The sequence below is a fragment of the Motacilla alba genome, chromosome 10, assembly GCF_015832195.1.
Source record: "Motacilla alba alba isolate MOTALB_02 chromosome 10, Motacilla_alba_V1.0_pri, whole genome shotgun sequence".
Lineage (NCBI taxonomy): Eukaryota > Metazoa > Chordata > Aves > Passeriformes > Motacillidae > Motacilla > Motacilla alba.
In genome coordinates, this window is record NC_052025.1 from 7,501,890 (window position 1) to 7,509,988 (window position 8,099).

General features: G+C 39.4%; 1 long non-coding RNA gene across 1 annotated transcript; it reads left to right on the forward strand.

The window, feature by feature from the left end:
- The first annotated feature begins 679 nt into the window (after positions 1–679).
- On the forward strand, positions 680–6,842 carry LOC119705198. Its single transcript, XR_005258166.1, has 3 exons — positions 680–1,039; positions 1,812–2,039; positions 3,270–6,842. It is a non-coding gene; the product is annotated as an uncharacterized LOC119705198 (long non-coding RNA).
- The last annotated feature ends 1,257 nt before the right edge of the window (positions 6,843–8,099 follow it).

Sequence of the window (8,099 nt, forward strand, 5' to 3'; positions counted from 1 at the left end):
TACCCAAAAGAGACCTACAGAATAGCTTGGGTGTATGTCATGAATGCCATGTTATTTTATGGCTTTACATTTAAGCATCTTAATTACCACATCTCCTTACACTTAGAAGATTACCAGCTAGAAGGAGTTCAAAACTTTGTGTAAATGAAATCTGCAGAGCATAAAAGGAATTCACAGTAACCATCTTTTGTTTGTAGGTAGAGATGACACAAAAATGTGTGGTTTGGTATTTGTTGTGTACTGGTATTGTTATTCTTGTCTGTTTGTTATGTTTCTGCCACACTTCATTTGAGTTCATTACAGAGCTTTGCCTTACAGTATATGACTTAGCTTATGTTTAGCATTATTATTATTATATAATTTGTTTGTAAGCTCTGCCTGTTTTATTGCTGAATTATACATTTTTAGCCATATTATTTAGAAAATAAATGTCAGTAAATGTCTCGTTTTTTCAGGTTTTACTCAGATCTATTTAAACTGTTCAAATCTTAGATAAAATAAAATACAGCTTAGTGGAGCCTATAAATGTAACCTTAATACTCATTTATCACTGACAAGGACTGGCCAGAAAATTCCTGTTGAGGGAGGGTTTCCATACATTTTGGGATGAAAATAATTTCTTTTTTTCATGGCTTCTGGAGGAACAAGGGACAAATTCTCCATCTGATGCAGCTGAGGGCATAGAAGGTGGATCTTCTATATCCAAAATTACTGGCTATTTAATATTATCTATTAGTTATATACATCTCACTTTATAGTCTACACTTTCACATCACACTTTGAAGGCACATTTTGATTTGTATTGGTTGGTTGTGTTCTTGCTTTCAGTTGAGGACAAACTGCTACAGGGACTCGGGCTTCTGTCCTCGAGCTCCAGGTGTCTAGAGAAGGATTTGCACAGGGGGACTCCCTTCTACACCTTAGGTCTGGCCTGGCTGACACCTTTCCCATCCTAGGCTGTGTGCAGAGTAACAGGATGCTTTGCCATGACTTGCTGAGCCAGGCAAGGGGGATATTTGCTGCCTGGAAGGCAAAGACAGTAAGTTTTTTAAATACTGAATAGCAAAATATTGAAATTCAGGAGAAGAAAGGCCCTCCCACAAGAAATTAAATAAAAGTGTATAGTCCTTCAGGAAACTATCATGCATTGCATAACAAGCAGATAAGAATGAATTGTTCCTTTCAAGTCAGTTTCAAAAAGAGGAAAATATTTAGAAAGTGAATCTTGCAGTCCAGATAAAACAATTTTGTTTTATGCAGCTGCCAGTGAAGAGTCCTGCTGCAGTGGAAACTTAAAAGTCAATAAACATGAATTATTTACATGAATTGTTTAGAAGACACAGGATAAAAATGAATGAGTATTAAACCAGAATTAATCCACTGTATAGGCACTAAGGAATATGGATGTGTTCCTAGCAAATTGATGGTGACATCCATTTGGAATCTCAGTTTACATACATGAAGAAGGTGTAAGTGAATGTTTCATCATCTAATTGTAAATACATTTTAACTAAAAGGCACGAACTAACTGTTAAGGATGAAGTAACTTAAATTAGAATATCTACAGTATATAAAAACAGACATGTCTGGCCAGATGGTGTGAGAATAAGAAGTGACTGGATTTCAAATAAATAACAAGCAACTAGAAATCATGTGCCATGGAATTTACCTGATCAGCACACATTAAAACAACCTGCAAAGAAGAGATGAAGCAGTTTAAGAGAAAAGTTTCTATGTTGGAGGGGCAATGAAAAATCTCATTGAACAGAAATATTGTGTTAGTCATACTTTTTTACTTCTTCTGTCTGCAGAAATCAGGTCTGAACAGAGCTCTTGGATCCTGGAGAAACTGGATGAGAGATGTCATTCCAAACCCACTGACAGAGAAGGAAGAGGAGTAATAGTACTCACATGTAAATGAAGTGAGGCAAACCCTGGAGAATGCTTCACAACGAGAGGAAAAATTGAGGCATTAGGAGTGCTCAGAACAGTGCTTTGTAGTACAGACACCTGAGGGATGGGAAGAAAATACTAAACAGGTAATGGAGATCAGAGAGGGTAGAGGTAATTCCTCTGAAAATACTACAGTGAGGTTCTTGAACTACAGTTGTATCTCTCCAGTAAACATCTGAATAGATATGGAGTCAGGAAATGGTTATTTATATAAGCTAAAGCAAAAAGTCCAAGGGTATTGCTTTCAAACATACATACTGTCTAAAGGGCAAGCCTGTGTAAAACGTTTTCCAAATGAACTTGGTTAAAATTTCAAAAGTATGGGTGGTTTGGAATGAGAATTTCCAGCATGTCTGACAGTAGAGAAAAAGTAGAAACTGCTCATCTTAATATATCTTGTAAAATTCTGTAGGTCACCCAGTTTCAGGTCATGTGCCCTTATTAAAGCACCAAGCATGTTTCTGGACTAATTGCAGTAAAAGCACAGTTGTTCAACAGTGGTGTTTATCTGTTAGTTCAGCATAGTGATCACTGATTCCTGCATGAGTGACAGAAAGGTTAAGTTAGAGATCTTCTGAAGGAGGACTTTGTTAGCCATAGGGGACAAAAGGAGGGGAAAAAAGGACTGACAAAGATTGTATACAAAGAAACCTTTAATGAAGATTTGCCATAAGGCAAGATAATAGTTCTTGAGTGTTATGAACTGCAGAAACTGCATGAACACATTATATTTTAAACACTTAATCTGTTTTACAAACTATGTACATTCTTCTGCTAAGTAAGATGAATTGGGATTCAAGAAGCAGCACATCCTGACAAATCTTCTCCTGAAGGCATCCATTAATATAAATCAACAGTAGCAATTTTGTTTGATCATTTATTTGCAAGAATCATTAAGGTTTATTAGCATAATTATTCCCTGTGGGACTTCATGTCACATAAATGAAATATGGCATTATCAATATTTAAAAGATAAGTAGGTAATGTTCAGAGTACTTAAACAGTACTCTGCAGGTGGTGTCCAGCTGTAGCAAATTAGATTAGGTTTGATTTCTAAATTCTTGAGATATAACTAGAGACAAAACTAAGTTCCTTGTTGTTGCAAGGCATAAGCATGCAGCCACACTCTGTAGTTACTCATTACTGTACATGTGTGTAACACTGTTTCTGATTTCAAGAAAGCAACCTGTCTTAAGATACCCAGGGGGAAGCAAATGCTGGTGGCATGTGTTCCTACCATGCTGGTGGCACGTGTTCCTAGGAATACATCACTGGTGGAAGTTCTTCTATAATCTTGTCTTTCTTATTTTTAACAGTTCTATATGATGACCTCCAATTTTCTCAATGAAACAAGAAAACTTTCTCCCTCATCTCAGTGGAGACAGTGAGAAAGGCCCTGCTTTCCTACCAGCTGGTGCCTCTGTACCAACTGTGATCATCTCAGTACTAGCAATGAGCCTGGCTTACAGGAGCACTTTTTGAATGAGACATGAGGATTGATGCACAGCAAAGCCTGTGGGTAATGCTGTGGAGGGAACATTGCACAGACACAAATCTGTGGGCTTTGTCTGGCCCACAGCAATGCAGAGCCAATTCACCGCTTCACTAAAGGAATTTTGTTGGAGCACAAAATTGCTGGTTTAGCAGCAGCAAAATCAGTAACCACTGTGTCCTCTTCTCCTCTCTAAAAGCTCTTGAATAAAACATCAGTGATTTTACTAAACATGCCCCAGGACTCCTCTAGACACATCCCTGTGTGGGGCAGGGAAGCAGAGCCTCCACCAGCCTGGGGCTCATCACGACGCTCTGCCAAGGCTGCTGGGCAGGAGGAAATGCCAGCATAAGAGATGGATGCAGGCAGCAGAATGACTTTCACCTTGCTCTCAGCCCTTTCTGGGATGATGTTTGTTTTCTGTTATTGCCCTTCAGTTGCCCTTTCCGTTGGTTGGCTTGAGGTTATGGCTGCAGATTAATTTGTTTAATACTGTGTTGTTGGCAGCAGGCATCTTTTTTCTTAGTATTCTGCTCTTTGCTAAGCTCCCATTTGGAGCTCCTCAGCTTTTTAATTATTCACAAAAGCTGAACTGAACTCTTTGCAATTATTTGGGTTTGGTAGTATGTTGCAGGAAGGAAGGGGGTTCTGCTTCCTTCTAAGTACATTTCCTGGTGCTTTCAAGTCTGCACTCAAGTTGGGCCACATGCTAACACCTGGACTTGGTGCTTCCCAGGAGTGGGCAGTCCCCAGGAGGCATATGCCATCTCACCCTTTTTGCTCAGTGTCCACTTTTTTATGGGTGCTGCTATGGGAAGAGTAGTAAAGCTTAGCACTTAATAGCTTATTTTCAATATGTCATTCAGCCTTGGAAATTACAAATCTTCCTTCCAGAGGTGCATGTTCTGATGGCATGGCATGCAAAATACTGAAAAAGAAACCATGCTCAGTGCCTAATTCCAAAAATCAGCTGGGGGCATGATCCTTGGCTGGAGGCCATGACTGGTTTTAGTTTTCCCTCTGCCCATTCAGTTGGGCACTTTGGCAGACGAGCTTGCAGGCTGGTTACTCAAATGCCTCCTCTACACCCCTCACAAAAAATACAAGGATAGGCTAGAATAGAAAAAAAAAAATCTAATCTTTCCTTTCAAATGAAAAGCTACAAATGAAGCTTGTTATCAAGGGCACTTTTTGACAAACACTTGGATAAGAGGTCCCATGTCAAAATCTCAGTAAATAGATACTTTTTAAAAACCTTTTACAAACAAAACTTTCATACTCATAAATCTTTAGAATCTCTTGTAAAAATCATTTCCAATCAGCTTCCTAAGTAAGGAAAGTCAGTCCTTTTGCTTGAACTTAGAATACCTGGTCTCTTTCATTGGTTATGAAAGGGAAGTGGACAAAGGTCTTGCTGCAAAAAACACAAGTGTCATTATAGCAATGTTTTAGAACATTCTTTGCAGAAGAACTGTATTTGCTGTCCCCAGACAATGTATTAAAAAAAAAAAATTCTTAGAGGTGAAGCAGAAAGCCTGGTATTCTCAGCAGAAAGCACTTGTGTGCTCCCCTCAGAAAACTGAGTCCTAAAAGTAAATATTAAACCCACATTTGTCTCATCAGAAACAGATGTATTTTTGTTGAAGACATTTGAAGCACTGAGTATTTTTGTGCCTTGTAATATTTTAGTTTAGAGTCCATAATGTCATGAGTAAAAGATTGCTTCTGCCTACTGCTGCTATTGGGCATGTTTTCCCTACTACTGCAGGATAATTAAAAAAAAAAAATTAGTGCTAAGGCTTTGTTGACAGTGATAGCCCCTTAGCTGCTAAATCTGCTGTCCCATCCATCACTAATCTCAAGCAAAGCAAGCATTAGTTTCTCTGTGACTTATCTAGGTCCTTAGTAGATCAATAACACAGCTCAGATGTTTCAGTCTCTTCCCTGTTAATTCACATTTATCTTTTCATCCAAAGAAGGTAAATTACCTCACAGAGAAGCTGTGTTATCCCCAATAGTGGTTTATAATGTTGCAAAGTCAGCATGACCCACATATCTTATCTCAGCTGGAATGCATTTGTCACTGTCTCATGTTATGATCATCTGGTAAAATGCCCTAGAAAAGAGGTAAACCTGCAAAATGGCTTCACCATTTTCATTTAATGACCTTTCCTGCTATGTGTTCCTGTATCACCTTCAACTGAAACTGCTAAATAAAGGGAACTTAGCTCTTCCCTTTAATGCTCCATTCCATAGTTTTTACCATTAGCATTTCTCAGCAGTCTTCCCTTTGCTATCAGGAGTTCATCAGTGGGTGCTGGTACTGAGTTTAAGAACTGACTCATTTATTAAGATGCTGTGTTAACCCTGAGAAAGGACTGCTGAGTTTAACTCTACATTTGTACAGTTGGCTGCTGATTACCTAAAAGCTTTTCAGGCTCTAGGAGGGTTTAATGCTCTTAGGAAAAAGAAATGAGAATCAGGTCACTGACCTGTAGCTGTAACCAGGCTGCTGCAAGAGGAAATGCTCTATGAGTTTGATAGCAGTTATGCAGCTGGGACTCATTCCTTTCTATACTACAGGAAGGTAGATATTTCATTATCTGTTATTTTAAAAACTCCATCATGGAAAGAAAACGTAAATATAAACCCACTGGATTTCTAAGAAGTCTGACATAGCTGGATGCTAAAACAGTGCATTTTTCTTCTCCTTCTTTAGAAGAGCAGAGCAACTCTGCCTGGACTGAACTCTGCTCTGCAAGTGTGAAATTCTTAGGTCTTTAACTAAGAAATTAATCAGTGCCATCCAGCAGCTCTGCTTTTTGACATGAGGAGAAGGTAGGTCTGTTTTCAGTGCAGGGCTCGATTTCTTCCCAAATAACAAGGTGCGAGGGAGGCTCGATTCCTTCCCTCACACTCCAGGGAGCAGTGACCTGCTGTGACTGCACAGCTGGGAGGAGGAACAGCAAAACCAGGTGCTTCCCTCTCAAGGTGGAAGAGGAGCACCCGACTGAGATGACCTTGAGGAGGAGGAGAACAGGATGTGCCAGGAGGGCCTGGCACAGAAACGCTTGGCCAGGCGCAGGTGAGCGGAGAACCAACGGGGAGGTGCAGTCAGAGCCCGGAGGCTGGAGAGCAGCCGTGCCTACAAACTGAAAAAGGGGAGCTCCTGGCTGCATGTAAAGGGAGGGAACAAAAAAATTTAGATTCCCAAGCTTTAGGACAGCAGCCTGCAGCTCCTGGTGGTGCTCTCAAGAGATGAAACCAGCAGTTGTGTCGAAGTTGAGGGAAACAATTGTTTTCCATCTCTTACATATTCCATTTAATGGAAGAACAAGGCAAGGGCATATTGGGTGTTTCTGTGGAGTGTCTGGGTTATTTTCCCCTCCTTGTTTCCTCTATGTGCTGGAAGGTTACTTACCTTCCTTTGGAAATCTGCAGGCACAGTTTACTGAGCTATCCCTGTGCTTAATTTATGCTGGGGAAAAAATCAGGCCATTAAAAGTAAGAGATTCTGAGCACAAACTGCTATAAGGTAATGAGGACAAAAGAATTCTCTGGTTGCATTTTTTTTTCTTCTTTGTATTTTAAGCACACTTCAGCAAATGTGAAATGTATGGGAAAGAACAGTAAAGGCTCCAAGGACTGGAAACTTCAATGTATTTTTTCCACTGGGAATCTTTCAGGGTATTAGTCCTGTGTTCTGTCTCTTCTGTGAAAGATACACTGCTAACAAATACTTTACATGCAAATACAAGCCACGTCTTAATTTTAAAAATAACTTTGTGAACGGACCCATTGGTCTCTGGAGTATATTTTGCTCAAGCATTTTTACTCCCACTTTTCTATCTGAGTGCCTTGCTGTCCTGGAGACTGACTCAAGGGATGTTTGTGCTCTCCTTTTAGAGGGTTGCTGTTCCAAAAGGAGGATGTCATGTGAACAAAGATGACATTTTACATCTCAAGGTTATTTGCTCCTATTCCTGAAGTGAAGAGTAGGGATTTTATTTTGTTCTTTTGTTTTTTATTTCCAGTGAGGCATATAACTGTTTACCGAGGAGAAGGGACAGCAAAAATATCTTTTGCATCTTTATCCCCACAGTCCTGCCACCTCCAACTCTTGAGCACTCAAAGTCACTGCTGTGCCAGAGTAGTTAAAAGATTCTTTCTTTCTAAGTCAATGCCTTGGAATCACTGGGGGACTGAGGGGTGGTTGACATTTACTTGTTTCCTTGCCTAATGTTGAAAAGAGAAGTGTAGTGGTAACACCACTTGCAAAGATGAATTAGGGAGTGTTTATGATCTTTTTCTGTCTCATCTCTCTCTGCTTGCATCTTTTAAAGACAGTCTCCTGTAGTTTATTCCTCCCTTCCCCAAGTGTTGTAGGAAAACACTTTTCTCATTAAAAAGACAGAGAATAACCAAAGCTTCAGAAAGAATTCCACCAATTTGGGAAAATTTGGAAAAGATTTAAAATAATAAGTGTTCTCATCTTAAGAAGATATAGACACATCTATAGACAGCACTGCATCAGTAGAAACAGACTTGTTACCTAATTCTCAGAGGTGTTCTTCTCTTAAGCTTTATTAATTTAATTAATTTTATAAAGTAGGTGACACTAGTGAATTTGAAATACTGCTTTAAATAAGCTTAA